Below are 16400 nucleotides of genomic sequence, written 5' to 3' on the forward strand. Positions count from 1 at the left end.
GTGGCTTCAGGGTGAGATGGGAGTGGGGGTGGGCTTTCAAAAGGTCGGCATTCGCGTTTGGTATGCCGGACGGGCGGCCTACGCTCAAGAAACTGACTTCCTGCTTTCGTATAGGATGCATAGGTCCCCACGGTTGTGATTCTTTCCTCCCTTCATAGTTCGTGACTCTAAGGGCATAGAGGTGTTAGAAATTTTCCTGCTTCCAGCTCTTACTTGGTGACCAGGAAAGGAGGGAAGGTTGCAGTGAAAAACTTCCAGTCTTTCACAACTAACAGGAAAATTGCTTTTCACGTATTTTTATTCAAGAATTACACTTATTCCCCCCCCCTCCCCCCGCCCCCGCTCCCCCCTTCCTTTTAGAGGTTATTGTAAGGGCCTGGAGAGTAGCCATTCATCATTTAAACATGTTCACCTATAAATTCTCAACACATGGAGAAAAAGTTAGTCTCCAGACAGTGAAGTCGTTTAGCAGTGGTTTTTGGGACCATCACTCGTACTGATGGTAATGGAATCCTGGAAGCTCGTTCGTCCTAAGGATCTTCTGTAATTCTTTGTGTGGCCTTTGAATAAACTGTGTTTTAGATGTATTTCTTAGCACCTTCTCTGATACTATGTATCAGATACACTTGGCTGTTCTTAAATTTATTATTTGCAAACATTCAATTCAGAACAGTAAGGAGCCTCAGCGTTTACATAAAGCTGGAAACTATGATGTGTTCTCAAATATTGCCTCCTTAGCTAGCAAAGGAGGCCTCTCATAATGCCATTGCCTTCCAAATCATTCATTCATTCATTGTGATAACACTACTTAGAACCCATTCTGAAGTATCCAACAAGACAGAACCAGCTCTGCTCAAATGAAGGAGACAAATGACAAAGGGATTATCAAACACTGTTATTAATGGCATGGCAGGGGAGCACTTTGGAAGGGTATACCTTCTAAATCTTGGGAAGATAAGACTTGGCTACAGTAACCATATACAAATTGATAATATAAATCAAATATGATAAGCGATCATACAGTCTAAAAATAGAATGAGAGAACAGGAGAACCGTTGGTTTAAGTAGTAGAGAACACTATTACTTGAAAACTGGGAAGAGGAACTATTTGCGTTGACAAAATTAACTCTTTCCTCACTGATTTTCCACTGGTAAATGCACGTCATAAAAGTGGAAGATTATGGTATTCATCAGTCATAACTTCTCTAACTCCTAGCCAACTGCTTAGCATAGTAAAAAAAAAAAAGTAGAATACAATTATTAGTCCTAAAATGCTATCTTAGGTATGTAATTATGCAAAAATTTTTGAATAAATTGGTGGCAGTTTATATTACTCTGAAACTGGAGCCTATCTGTTTCATAAATCAGGCTCTAAGGTATCTTCTGCTCTTAAAATTCTGTAATTTTCATTGATTATGGTTTTGAGGAAAGGCATTTATCTTGTAGAAAAAAATGCAACTTTTGTTTGCTTTGTATAAAAACTCATTATCCTGGGCCTCCCTGAGAATTGATTTGAACTGTCATTCTTATTTTCTGGTATAGATTAAATCCTGTTACAACAAATAGCACTGTTTAGAAGGTTCCCAGGTTTTAGGAAATGTTCTACTTTTAAGCACTATATGATTTAACAGGATTCTGTTAATAATTGTTACGTAATTTCATTCATTTTACCACTATCTATTAAGTATCTCCTAGGTGGCAGGCACTGGGGATATAAGCAGACAAGGTAGGCAGAATCCTAACCTCATTGAGTTTATTTTGGCATGTGTAGTGAATACAGTGATAGCATTTGCATTCCTGCTAATTCCACTTGTGAGTGCTAGTTAAAGCATTTTCATGAGTTAGAAATACTTTTAGAAAAGTAGTTGTTAGTAGAAATGAAAGATATTAACAACCTGGTATGAATTCAGTGGTGATTGGCAGTAGAAGGTTTTTTGGTAGGTCTTTAAGTATGCATTCTCTTTGGGGAGCTCTCTGACTAGGTATGGTTAGCTCTAGAGATATTAAGCACCCCAGGCACATTATAAGGATTTTAGTTCCCTTTTGGCCTTATAGTTGGTATCTCTGGGCCACGATCTGTGGAGATGTAATAAAGGGAACAATAGCAAATCTGTCATCAGTCCAACTGAAACTGTGGGACAGTTGAGTTGGATTGAAGAATTGGTTTATTTGGTAACTGAGCCGGGGAAGTACACAGGTTTTCTTCTAAGAGAACTTAAGATATGAAAATAGAGTGTTTTGTTACACTAAACTCCTGTTAATTGGGTAGGTTAAAATCGAAAGCCAAAGTAACCTGGTGTTGGAGGAACCTGGTATGTTATTTTAGTGGTGTGTGGTGTGCTAAAACCTTGGCACTTATACTTGTCAACATCCTGTAATGGGTTTTTCTTCCTCTTTCCTTCCCTTTCTTTCTTACTGTATTTTGCTGCAAATGTGATCTTAAAGTAGATAGTATCTGCAACTCACAAAATGGGCCATTTCTGTCAAGGAGCATACAGGTGATTCATAGGGTTAATATTATAGATTATTCAGCGTGGCTTTTGTTATAGTTTTCTCTTATTGATTAAGGGTTCTTCTATAGTTACTCCTTTTTTTGCATACATTATTTCCAATTTTGCAATAAGCATGTATCAGTAATAAAGATAAGTGTTTATATATGTAAAGGTTCAGTTAGCTACCTCCCCCTCTTTTTTAGCCTCCTTTTGAACAAGAGAGTTTTTGATTCCTGTACAAAGCAGGTAGCTATTCCAAGGTTCTAACTTAAAATGAAGTTTGCCTCTGTTTTTGTTAGCAGACAGCTTTATGTATTTTGTTGAGTAGTACTCACTGAATTTTACAACTTGGGGAGACTTTTAGGATTATTTGTAATTGCAGTTGACCCTTGAACAACACAGAAGTTAGGGGTTCTGACCCTCCATGCAGTGGAAAATCCTCTGTATCTGCAGTTCCACATCCACAGATTCAACCACCTGTGGACCGTGTAAGATGTGGTACGTGTTTGTTGAAACAAAATCCACATATAAGTGGACCTTCATTGTTAAAGGGTCAGCTGTATAATGATAATAAACCATGAAGGGGTCTGTGGTTGGCATAGTGTTACGATGGTGTTTGGTGATGCTGCTGCTGACAGTCTTCCTGAGGGCAGAGGGCCAGCAGACTGGAGTAGTCCTGGATTCCTAAAGTACTGACTCTTTGCTTCCATGGGCTGAATGCTTTTCAGTGACTGCTGTAAGATGGGAGTGGCCAAACACTTTTTCAGTGCTTGATTTAGGAAGATAATGAGATTATGCTATAGATTTGCATATTTATCTGGAGCTGATATGCCAGTGTAGAAAGGTTCTAGTTTGGCTATTTTAAGCATATTTTCAGATTTCCTCCAAAGAGGTTATTTCTAAGTATTTTAATTTTTCTTTAGCCATAGTTTGAATTTTAATAAGTATATTTAGAGCAGTGTTTTTTCGGGGGGGGGGCACAGTAAGTATCACAGTGAAGGGTGAAACAATCCACCTTTCATAACAAAATAGAAAAGATGCACTGATATTTTTAATATCCTTTCTTTTTCTTTGTAGAGAGTGTTATGTTGACTGGTATCATTTGGTTCTCATTCTTTTCCCATGTCAGGCAATATAGAATCGTCTTCTCTCCGGATTCTAGGACTGCATTGCTTCTTTTTGTCAGATTGCTCGATTTGGAGAGCTGTTGAGTTGTATATCATCTCTCATCAGACACTTGGGAAATGGATATATCTTTGAAAATGGATTCACATGTGCAAGATGCCTATACTCATGTAGAGCATGAGAAGAGACAAGATGATACTCAAAATCTTTTTCTCATCATTTCCCATAACATAAAATTAACACTTGGTGCTTTTGTGCTTGGTGCCTGTTCGCTTATATACAGAATATTTTCAGCCTAATACTACTCTTTATTCTGGAAAAATACTGACAATACTTACACAGAACTCCTCTCACTTTAGGAATTGATATATTCAACAACAACAAAAAAGGAATAAAGCAAATTTATGTATAGTAGACTCTTCCCATTGAGTTCCATGGTAGTATTGGAGATGTTTCTGTTAAAATAAGTCTTTAAGAAACACATTTTTGATAAGAATTTAAATTAGAAGTTCCCATTGTACTATACTTTGGCCACTGGGATATTATCTTGATCTAGAAAACATCTTTCCTTTTCAAAATTTTAGCACTTTTTAATATTTGCCATGGGTGGGTGGGGTTCTGGGGGGACGAAGTGTCAGGGAAGGGAGGGAAGAGGGTATTACAGGGCTGTGTTTGTCTGAATTATGACAGATGCAACTTTAGCATCAGGCTTGGTGAGAGGAGCCTGGGCTGGGCTTCAGCCCCTACTGGTTCTCTCCTCCGAATGCTCTTCTGTATCACCCTCAAAACCAAATGTGGTGGCCCTGCATGTATCACCTTTTCAATTTAATACCTCTTCTCTCCTAATCATTATAGCATGACTGTAATCATGCTTGGGGATTCTTTGATCTGCATTTAAAACGCACAGAATTTTTTTTTTGTTTCTCCTGGGCATTTACACAGTCATGTTCAAATTTGCTGCAGTTATATTTCTAGTAGATACTACTGTCTAATGTAAAATGTATTGCGTTTTTAAAATCCCAGATAAGATTACACATTGTATAAGATGAATTAAAGGCCAACTTTCTTAATCCTGTAAGAACCTAATTTATTTATTTAAAATAAGAGACACCTGTGTAAAAATCAGACCACAACCCCTTGTAAAAGTTCCCACAGTTATTTAATAGAATTTACTTTGCCTGATATCATTAATTGTTAAATACGATCCCTTTGAGTATGCTTTATTCACTTTGCACCAAGGAACACCTCATGGCGAATTTTCTGCTTTGCATGAAAAGTGCTCTGAGTTCTGTCCTAGAGTTGGGTATTGATGGTGCCATAGATAATATAGCACTGTCTATTTAAAATTGCTTCTAAAATAGATATGCCCACGGGGACTGTGGAAGGGCCTCACGGGTCCGTGAATCCCCAGAAACTGAAAAATTTTAAGTTTATATGCATTATCTAGGAGAGGGTCAAATAGCTTTACATTCAGATCTCGAAGGGGTTTATAATTCAGAAAACAGCTAAGGCCTAGTCTAAAAATTAGCTCAGTTTGGTTTTGTGCCTTCCTTGAAAGTTCATAGTCTTATATTTTGCTTAACTAGATGACAATAGTTATTATTATTTTTTTGGCAGTCACTGACTGATAAGAACTTTTTTTTATTAAAAAGTAATACAAAAATATAAATATAATTCTATTATTAGGTTGTATTTGGCTATAAGTTACATAACTTCAACTCCAAGTGATTTAACAAAAGGAAATTTACCATCTTGTTATCTCACATGATGAGAATACAGACTTGGTAACAATTCAGTGATAATTGATTTCATTAAGAACTCATATTCCATCCATTACTCTACTCTGCCATTTAGTGGGGAGGCTTTGGTCTTAGACTGGCTCTCCTCATGTTCACAAGGTGGCTGTAGCATTTCGATCACATTCTAAAGCAACATTATCCAAAGACAGCAGAGAACCTATCTTGTGTAACTTTTTTTAGGAATAAGGAAACCTTTCCCAAAAGCCACTTGACAGACTTCCCCATATGTTTTACTGACCAGAATTCTGTTACATGCCCTTTTTTTTTTTTTAACATCTTTATTGGAGTATAATTGCTTTACAATGGTGTGTTAGTTTCTTCTGTATAACAAAGTGAATCAGCTATACATATACATATATCCCCATGTCTCCTCCCTCTTGCGTCTCCCTCCCACCCTCCCTATCCCACCCCTCTAGGTGGACACAAAGTACCGAGCTGAGCTGATCTCCCTGTGCTATGCGACTGCTTCCCACTAGCTATCTATTTTACATTTGGTAGTGTATATATGTCCATGCCACTCTCTCACTTCATAGATGACAGTAATTATTAAATTCACCCCAGTATTCGCTAAAGTTTGTTTTGCAAAATACTATACACCTGTAGAAGGTTTTGCAAAAGAACCATTCTGTAGCCAAATTAAGTTCGGCAAATGTCACGTGCTATACTTTTGGGAGATTCACAATGCACAATTAAAGGCTCTGAGAAAGACATTCAGCTTTGATGGGGAGAGAATGCAGCCATGTGGGGTAGAAATTTCTGATGGTTCTTACAAAATATGAACAGTAGGTCACTGGGAATTCCCTGGCGGTCAGTTAGTTAAGGGCTCTTTGCTTCCACGGCAGGGGACACAGGTTCGATTCCTGGTCTGGGAACTAAAACCCCGCATGCCGTGCGGCGCCCCCTCCCCGCCCCCCCCGACAAAAAGTAGGTCACTAATATGTTGTGTTATTATAGGTCTAAGAAAGCAAATCCTATGGTATTTATAATTCACTTTGTTACAGTAACAGGAGAGATTTGAAAAATGTATCACTTAAGAAGATACCTTGGAAGCAACATGATAGGGCACTGGATGAATAAATTATGGTATATCCACACCGTAGGTTGCTACAGCTATGAAAAAGGAATGAGGAAGATCTCTTTGTACTGATGTGGAGAGATCTCTGGGATATATTGATTTAAAAAAATCAAGGTGTGGGTCAGAAGATACTATTTCATGCCTTTTCTCTAAGGGGAGTAATAAGAATGTATATTTGTACTTAGTAGTATTTGTATAAATACCCTGGAAATATTGTCAAAAGACTAATAAAAACGATTGCCATTGAGAGTATGAGGGAACAGGACTTGAGACAAGAGTGGGAACAAAACTTCAGTGTACAGTAAGTCCCCTACGTCGGAACTTTCAAAGATGTGAACGTGCATGTCCAATCATGTAAGTTAGTTCACGTGTCTGGCGTACGTTGTCATGTGTGTGCATCCTCTACAAGTGGTTGTACTTTTGTGTACTTTACTGTACAGTACTGTATAGAGTACAGTAGTACAGTATCTTTATTTCAAGCCCAGGATGTCTGGAAGCAAGTGTAAAAGCAGCAGTGTTGTAGCTGGTACTGCTAAGAAGTGCCTGGAATTGGAGGCCCAGAGAAAGGACGGAGAGAGACAAGAGGAAGAAGAAGTAACTGAAGAACCGAAGAGATTCACGATGCAGGAAATGGCAAGGGGATTTTCTTTATTTGAAGAGGCACTGTTAGTTTTTGAGGCACAGGACCCGAAAGTGGAACGGTACATGAAGGTTGCAGCAGCCATTCAGAAGGCAATCCAGTGCTACCGTATCATCTATGGTGAAAAAAAAAGAGCTACTACCCAGACATCACTGGATTGTTTTTTCAAGAGGGTAGATAGAATTGAATCCAGCAAGGAACCAGAACCTGTGCCATCAACGTCAGGCGTGAGTGAAATTGCAGCTTGCCCTCCGTCTCCTATTGCTGACGATCCTTCAGCTCTACCATCTCCCACCTCCTCTCCCTCCTCCAGTCAGTAACTCTTCTTGCCTGTTCACTTGATGCCAGCCCCTGGATGCCAGCTGTTGCACTGTACTATTGTACTTTTCAAGGTACTGGACTGTAAGATTAAAAATGTTTTTATTTTTTGTGTTTGTTTGTTTCTTATATATTATTTGTGTGAAAAGTATGATAAACCTACTACAGTACAGTACTATACAGCTGATTGTATTAGGTGGGTACCTAGGCTAACTTTGTTGGACTTACGAACAAATTGGACTTACGAATGTGCTCTCAGAACGGAACTCGTTCATATGCAGGCGACACACTGTATACCTTTCAATATAGTTTTGATTTTTGAACCATGCAAACATATTCAGTAAAATAGGATGATTTCTTATATTGTTTTATGTCATGGGTTGACATATTTATCCAGCTATTTCATGAAAGAGAATTGTATAGCTGTCGATATAGTGTAGTATATTATGAACTACGTAATTTTTCATGTTCTAAAGGTGCCATATAACAATACATGTCTATCAGTAAAATCAGATACTACATGCCTAATTATGATAATGAATGCTCGATTCCTTTGGAAATTTTAAGTTTGCATGTTACCGACGTCCTGATCCTTCTCTCCCTTTCAACTTCTTTCTATCCAGGGATTTAGATTAGTGAGGAGTCAGTGGAAGGTAGGATGTGGGAAGAGACTGAGGGTGATGCTGTTATAAATGAAAGTGCCTTAGGTGTAAGGAAGTAACTGCCTGGTTATATATATGTCTTTAAACTTTGTTTTCCTTTATGATTTTTATACTTCCCTTCGACTGAGGATCGTATACATTAAAAAAAATTATCCAGGTTAATTACATTTGTTGAGAGTACTGTGGCACAGTTGCAGGGGCCCCACTTGCATTGCTGTCCTGTGTCTGCTCCGGAAGGCAGCGTCTGCCTTGCTGACTGGCTTCTCTGGGCTGTGCAGCATGGCATTGCTCTGGGAAGACGCCCCTGTAACTGTGGGTTTCTCCTGTTCTGTGTAATCCATGTGAAACGTCTAGCCCTGCACTTTAAAAAATTAGTTACACGTAAAACTAAAGAAATGATTTCCACTTAGCCAGTTTTTAGAAGCCAGTAATTTGGAAAAGAGTGATGATCATTTTTTTCCCTCTCCTGAGGGTGTTTTTATATTTCCATTTGACTGTAAACCTCAGTGATATTCTGAGACTACAGCACCTCGGATGAAACAGTGAAACCCCACTGAAGACTGCTCACTCTTCCTTCAATCGCAGCACTGGCGGTGAAGGATGTCATTTTTCTCACATTGATGCGCGTCACTTATCTAGGATATTTGGTTTTAACCTTGCTGTGGCTAAGTTGGTGAAGAACTGGAAACTGACTTTTTACAGAAAGCCTGCTTTGAGCCATGCATTTTTTTAGGCATCTTTAAATCACTTACTATTCCTGTTGCAGATGTGAACTCATAGGCAGAGAGGGTTTCTGAAATTTCCCAGGCCATACGGTTAGTAAGAGGCTAACCTGAGATTTGAACTCATGGTTGGTGCCAGACCACTGCTTACTCCTCGTCTTCCATCTCTCGTTAGTCTGGAGTAATGAGAGATCCCTGTTTGTCAGTACCTTAACATTAAGCATACTAGGTGATTTTACTGGTGTGATAGTTGAAAGCTCTATTTGCCTCAGATAACTGTAGTTTTCTTCTATATTTAAAAGCTTTATTACTATAACTTTTGTGAATTAGTCGCTAATATTACAGAACTTAAATATTTTAATGAAATTTGCCCCTTTGCCTCCAGGTTCTCTGAGGGCTGGGATAGAATTTTTCTGGATCATTACTCAGTTCTCAGCTAGGTCTGTTCTAGGTTTTCAAACATAGAAGTTATTCAGTGAATATTTGTTCAATGAATGAATGCTAGGATAATACCATGAAGTCATAGACTTGAAGTTGAATATATTTCTAGTTAATTGTTTAATCAGTAACTTAATAAATTATATAACTTTTATTTGTGGTTAAGAGAAAGGCTTCTACTTTGCTTGATATAACTGCCAGTCGAAGAGAATAGAATGTTCCTTCCTTGGTTCTGTTGAGGGGGAATATTGAATAAATGGTTTGGATTGATCCCAAAGTAAGAGTACTTAACATTTTTTTTAACCTGAGCTAGGATTTTAGGCAAGTGAGCATTAAGCATCATTAAAATGAAAATTTTATGACTCTTAAGATATTTTCACAAGTTTGAAATACATTTCTATTGATTGTTGGAAAACAGTAGGTATTTTACTTATATATTAATACTTCTATAATAGTTTCTTCATGAAAATCAGTGACTTTCAAAATATATGATTATAGCCAATGGCAAGAAAAGGGATCTCAAATCCCAGATATGATGTCAGCTGTTATATATATTGGTTTAAAATTGTGCTGTTTTTATTAATTCTTTAGAATGATTACTTACATAATAGAACTTTTTTGTTCATCTGCTTTTAATTTTATACCTTTGAGGTTTGTGGACCCTCTTCCTTCCTGGACTCTGCCTCCCTAACTTTGCAGTCCACTCATCACTGCCTGTGCAGGTGCTGTAAGTAACCAGTGCACTGACTCAGCATCCTTCAGTATTCTGTGCTTTTTTCTGTTTTCCTTTAATTGTTCCCAGATGACCTCATAATATGTTCAGGAGGAACTTCCTTTTCCATTTTTGCACGTGCCATTAGCAGTATCCTCAGGATAAGGTTCTGTTAGGAGCCTGTTTATGTCTGGCCAACTTGTAATAAGGGATTCATTCAGACTAAAAATTGGCCTTCATTTGGTCTTTCATTTTATTTTATTGAGCTATTTTTATTCAGTAATAGGAAATTTACTAAATAACCACAAGCCCAAAACCTCTTTTTCAAAACAAGGTAAAATTTAGAAGTAGCTTAACTTTAGTCCCTGGTGTAACAGCTACATGCTTGGGTTTCAGACACACCTGGGTTCCGTATCCCTAATCTGCCACCAGGTGGCCTTGGGCTGCTACCATCTTTGAATCTCATTTTTCTCATCTGTAAAATTGATATTATAATACTTATAGGGCTTTTTCATGATTAAGGAAAAGAATATACTGTATAAAATGCTAACTGTGACCTTGGAAGCTTGTTATGAATAATCATCCTGTGTTCTTATAAATTATCTCATGTAACAGAATTCTAAAAGAGTTCGTGTACATACTGATTGAAGAAATAGATAGAAAATAGAAAGTCAACTCCCCTTAAACCCTGGCATTGAGAGATTCTGATTAGCTCTGTGCGGAGGGACTATGTATTAGGAAACACTTGGTTTTCCTCCTGTGCTTCTCGTCTACGCTCATGCTACTACCACCCTTGCAGCAGTTCTGACATCAGATGTGTGCGGGTTGTTCCCACACCAAGCAGTTCTGTGACAGCGGCTGAGTGTCCTGTAATCTCACTCAGTTTTGACACTCTCCTTCTGGAGACGGTGTCAGGTCCCATGGGCTCAGTCTCACAAGGCTGCCTGCCCCCCGCCCCCACCCCTTCAGATGCCACTTGCAAGTCCTGATGGCCCCCTGGGCATCTGAGTCATCAGCTATAAATCAGAGGTTTCCGTGGCTCCCTCCTTGGAGTTGATTAATTTGCTAGAGTGGCTCACAGAACTCAGGAAAAGTTTACTTACCATTTGCCAACTTACTATAAAAGGGTGTGATAAAGGATACAGATGAACATCCAGATGAAAGAGATACACAGGGCCAGGTATATGGGAGGTGCCGTCTCTGGGAAGCCACTCTCCCACTTCCTCCATGTGTTCAGGAACCCAGAAGCTCTCCAAATGCCTTACTTGTGGGATTTTTATGGAGGCTTCATCATGTAGGCATGACAGTCATTAAATCCTTCTCCAGTCCCCTCCCCTCTCTGGAGAATGGGGTCTGGGGCTGAAAGTTTCAAGCTTCTCGTCATGGCTTAGTCTTTCTGGTGACCGCCCCCATCCAAGAGCCCACCCAGTCACCTCATTAGAACAAGACACTGCTGTCACCCAGGAAACGCCAAGGGATTTAGGAGCCCTGTGTCAGGAACTGGGGTCAAAGACCAAATACTAGAACAAAAGATGTTCTTAGTGCTGTATTACTTAGGAAATTACAAGGGCTTTAGGAGTTCTGTGCCAGGAACCAGGGACAGAGACCAATATATATATTTATTGGTCTCTTATCTCACAGGTTAGATAATGGGTTATTGCCTTACACCTCAAATTTAAAAGAATATAATTATATTTTGACAAAGTGTTTAGAAGTTTAAAGCATAATATAGTTATTTTTCTTTAAATAATGTTAACCGTTTGACAAAACATTAAAAATGTGATATATGTCTCTCCTTTTAAAAACAGACTACTGATCATTGACTAGCTTTAGGCTTGTGGGTATTTTTAATCTTATCCTGTTTTAATTATTTTCTTTTGTCATTGAATTTCTTATCTACTATAGATTTGTTATAGATAACAAATGAAATCTTGTAGTTATTAAATGGGATGGGGGAAGGGTTTTCTGTTATGTCACTCTGGCACAAATTTTACCACCTACGATGGATGGTCTTCTAATTCTTGGCTTGTTGTAGATTGCTGGGGTTGCTAGATAGCTTAATACTGTCTTGATGAGATTTTACTGTATTTTCTTGTTAGGATATCAGAATTTAGTCTGCAGGGTATTACAATGCAAAAGAGTTTCGCACACTGCTTGGCAGAGTAGGTATAAGATAGTTCCTAGTTATTCTGCTGAGGCATGATAATAAATTATACTTTATAAAGAGTTCATAGTTTCTTCTTAAATTTAATTGTCATTTATATTATTTTTTCTGTAATCTGAAGTAACAAGAATGTATTTTATTGGATAAAGTGAATATTCTGAATTTTGTTTTGCGTATACATACACACATACATACATATAAATGTATACACACAGTCATTTTATATATGTGATTATATGTTTATTTGAATCATGGGATAATTAAACAACATAGAGACACTTAGGAATTTTCAGATTAACTATGTAACATTGAATTTTATTGAGTTAAAATAGTCAAGTTTTCATTCTGTTTTACGAACATGTGATTTCTCATGGGAGTTTTAAAGTAAGGCAGTTTGTTTTAAGGATGTCAGTGCGGACTTAATTAAGTTAACTGTACTTTTCTGAGGTTGATGTTTTCTTACCTACATTTTTCAAGCTACTTCAAATCATTTTTAAAGACAGTTTTGATAGAGTAAGATATAAATAAATAAAAGTAATTTTATTGATTAGAAATCAAAACATAGTATTTTAACATAATGATCTCACAGCAAGGTATGACCTCCCCCAAATTTAGAATTCACATTAGAGGTATGAGGAGGGGTGGGCGATAAGGTGGTAAAGGGGGGTGAGGGAAAGGATTTTAGATTAAGTTTCATCATTTCAGATCACAGTTGAAAATTACCAGTTGCCTGTTTTACATAATTGCATCTACTCAGTTTTTATATGTTAACTTATTTTGCAAGGGCTGAAAATAGCCATTCTTATTCTTTGCATTCTTATTATTGCATTGATTTAGCAATAAATGGGTTTAAAAGGTTAAGTGCTGAATATTGAGTGGATTAGCCATGAGGGATTGTTTTACACTTGCAGTGCCGGTGCTCCTCCCCTTATGGTTGTGAACTTCAAATAGGGGCAGTCTGAGATGACAGTTTGGTGGCAGTGAATTTCAGATCATCGGGGATTGCTTCATCTCCCTGTGTCTAGAATAGGCAGAGAGAGGTATCTGATGGAGGAGTAAATCATGTTCATTGAGAAAATTTTTGTAGAAAGCCAAAATGATAACATTTGCCAAGCAGCCTGAGGAGAATGGTCTATATACCTTAATAAAGGAGCATTGGTAGGCTAACTTTGGTTGGGCCTGTGGGTAGGGGCCAATTACTGTTTAAATGCCTTGAATCACTGTAGTGTCACAGCTTTTATCTTAGTTTGTTGTCTGAAGTAAATAAACTTGACCTGTGGTTTACAGAGTGCAGGTCTAGGGTCTTCAGCGAGAATGTTTTACTTACTGTGTGGGTTGAGAAGTACAGCTTTAACTTGCTCCTCTTCACCTTGTCCTCCACTTTTCAAAGCAGCTGTGGAGTTAAAACCCTGACGAGCCTGTGCTTGTCCAGCTTTTAAAGTACAGATCTTCCTCAACTTACAGTGGGGTTATGTTTCGATAAACCCTTCGAAAGTTCAAAATATCCTAAGTTGAAAATGCTTTTAACACATTTAACCTACAGGACAGCAGAGCTTAGCCTACCTGAGATGTGCTCAGGACACGTAACATCAGTCTATAGCTGGGCACAGTTATCTATCTCAAAGCCTCATTTATGACAAAGCATTGAAAAATATCTCATGTAATTTATTGAATACTGTACTGAAGGTGAAAAGTGGAATGGTTGTCTGGGTACAGAATGGTTGAAAATGTGTTGGTTTGCTTGTTTACCTTCAGGATTACGTGGCTGAGTGGGAGCTGTGGCCACCCAGCCTTACCAGAGAGGGTCATCCCATGTATTGCTAGCCTGGGAAAAGATCAAAATTCAAAAATGGAAGTACGGTTTCTACCAGATGTGTATTGGTTTAGTACCATGATAAAGTGGAAAAATTGTTAAGTTGAACCATTTGAAGGTGGGGACCATGTAAAATTTAGGGCGGGTTATCCCGCGTATTCATTGTCTCTGAATTGTCTCACTGTTTTCCAAACTGCAGGTTGTGACTTGTTAGTGGTTGCAGAAACAACTAGTGGATTATCACAAGCATTAAAAAAGAAAAGAAACAGGAGTAGAAAATAACAGTACATTGCAATAGTAAGGGCAAATATTGTTTTGTGGAACTTTTGCTTTATATATACATACGCAGACATGTAAACAGACATATGCGTACTGGTTGTGATGTAAAATGTATTCCCAGGGGTTGCTATTAAAAAAATTTTTTTTAAATCCCTTTCTATAAATTAACATTTGATTGCATTCATTTAGGAATAATATTAACACTTTTTTCATTTAAAAGTTTAACATATGCAAGTAAGTATTTAGATTAGACGCTGTTATTTGACTTATAAATTAATGCTACATCAGCAGTTTTTATATTGGAGAATTTAACTTCATATTTCATTAATAGTAGCTTACTGGTTCCATGTATAATAAATGAAGTGTAATGAAAAGGAAGAACTGTCAACAGATTTCTGTTCATTTTCAAACTCTCATCAACTAATTCTTTAGGCTCGTGAGCAAAAAAAAAATTATAATATTTGTAATTAGAAAGACTTTGTTTAGTCAGTTTGACCCAGAAGTACCTGAAATACTGCAATATTTTTAATGAGATTATCCTTTGGAAAGGACCTATATGGAAGATGCTGTAGAGATCTTGCCTTTACTGTTGAATCTGTACTCTATTAGTACAGTTTAAGTGCTTTGAGATTTTTTAAGAGGCAAGATGAGAAGCGTGGAATGCTTAGTGACATTGAATTAGAAGAGGCTTGAAAGAAGACAGGTATTGTTTATTGTATTGGATAATCCTTAGAGACTGAACTATAATATAAGACTCAGTATATTTGCAGATTAAGTATCTGAAAGTGAAAAAAGCAGAATATGTTCCTGTATGATTTAACTTTTTGTGTGTATATTCAATAATTATTATTAATATTGAATACTGAAGTAGGTCAAAAGTAAATATTGACCATCTCTTGGAGGTGGAATTTGAAGGTAGACAGATTATTATGTTTTAGTTTTCAAAATTTTTAGAGTGTGTAATATTTTTGTAATAAAAGTATTTTTAAGTATCCGAAGTTATCCTCTTATAGCCATTTCTCACACAGATCAGTCAAATGATTATCTCTAAAAGAGTTAAATTATTTTTTGGGGATTGGATAAAATGGTCAGTCATCTTTTTCGGAGACTGCCAACTGTATCATCATTTTTAGCACCATAGCAATGGCTTTTAATTGCGATGTGTTTTCAATACCTGTGTGTTTTGTTTTTAATGTGAAGATGGTTGTAGTGAAAACCATTTTCACATAATTGAAGTTTAGGCTTTTGAAGAGTGTGTTTAGGCATGCCTCTCATCTTACCAGAAGTCCTCTAAATTACGTAGGCCATTCTAGAAATGAGTCCCTTTAAGAAGTTTTCAAGGCTAATCAATGTGTAAGTTTTTGATGACTGTTACAGAAGTTGACAATGAAACTATGATAAGAATTTATGCCCGTTTCTAATTTACAGGGTCATTAATGTGATTTGATAACCAATATATTCCCATCATTCTCATTCTTTGAACTTTGAGGGGTCTTCGTTGCTTATTCTCCCCCCCCCCCCCCTTTATTTCCCCTCTTTCCACTGTTTGCACTTTCTTTCATATGTAGTTAGAATCTGTGGCCCATGTATATTTCATTTAAACACCTAAGCTGTTACCTAGTTTTTTCTTCCAGAATCTTTTTTTGAAGGGCATTCATTCGATACTTGTCAAGGCTTTTAAAAATAAAATTGTTAAGTTGATGGTTTTCCTTACTTTTCCTTTCTGTGCTCTTAACTGCCATGTTTGCAGTCCCTCACCCAGACTTGCCCCACTGTGAACAGTAGTCATTACATTTCTTATTCTTTACACGGAAGCATTCACTGCTGCCAAATGCTGCATGAGAAACTGTTTGAGACAGACATTTCATAAAGATGTACTTTATGAAAGTTCATTTACTTCGCAGGATATATATTTGTAAAGTATAAACATTAAAAAATAGCATCAGGACTTACCTGGTGGCACAGTGGTTAAGAGTCCGCCTGCCAATGCAGGGGACACGGGTTTGAGCCCTGGTCCGGGAAGATCCCACATGCCGCGGAGCAACTAAGCCCGCGAGCCACACCTACTGAGCCTGAGTGCCACAACTACTGAAGCCCTCGCGACTAGAGCCCATGCTCCGCAACAAGAGAGGGCACTGCAGTGAGAAGTCCGCACACCTCA

The 16400-nt window shown here is 37.7% G+C and overlaps 1 protein-coding gene across 7 annotated transcripts in view; it reads left to right on the plus strand.

Annotated features, from left to right (window-relative positions):
- The window catches only part of SLC4A7 (solute carrier family 4 member 7), a 115511-nt gene that overhangs the window by 1032 nt on the left and 98079 nt on the right, over positions 1–16400 (plus strand). The window lies entirely within an intron of this gene.

The sequence above is a fragment of the Eschrichtius robustus genome, chromosome 12, assembly GCF_028021215.1.
Source record: "Eschrichtius robustus isolate mEscRob2 chromosome 12, mEscRob2.pri, whole genome shotgun sequence".
NCBI classification, from domain to species: domain Eukaryota; kingdom Metazoa; phylum Chordata; class Mammalia; order Artiodactyla; family Eschrichtiidae; genus Eschrichtius; species Eschrichtius robustus.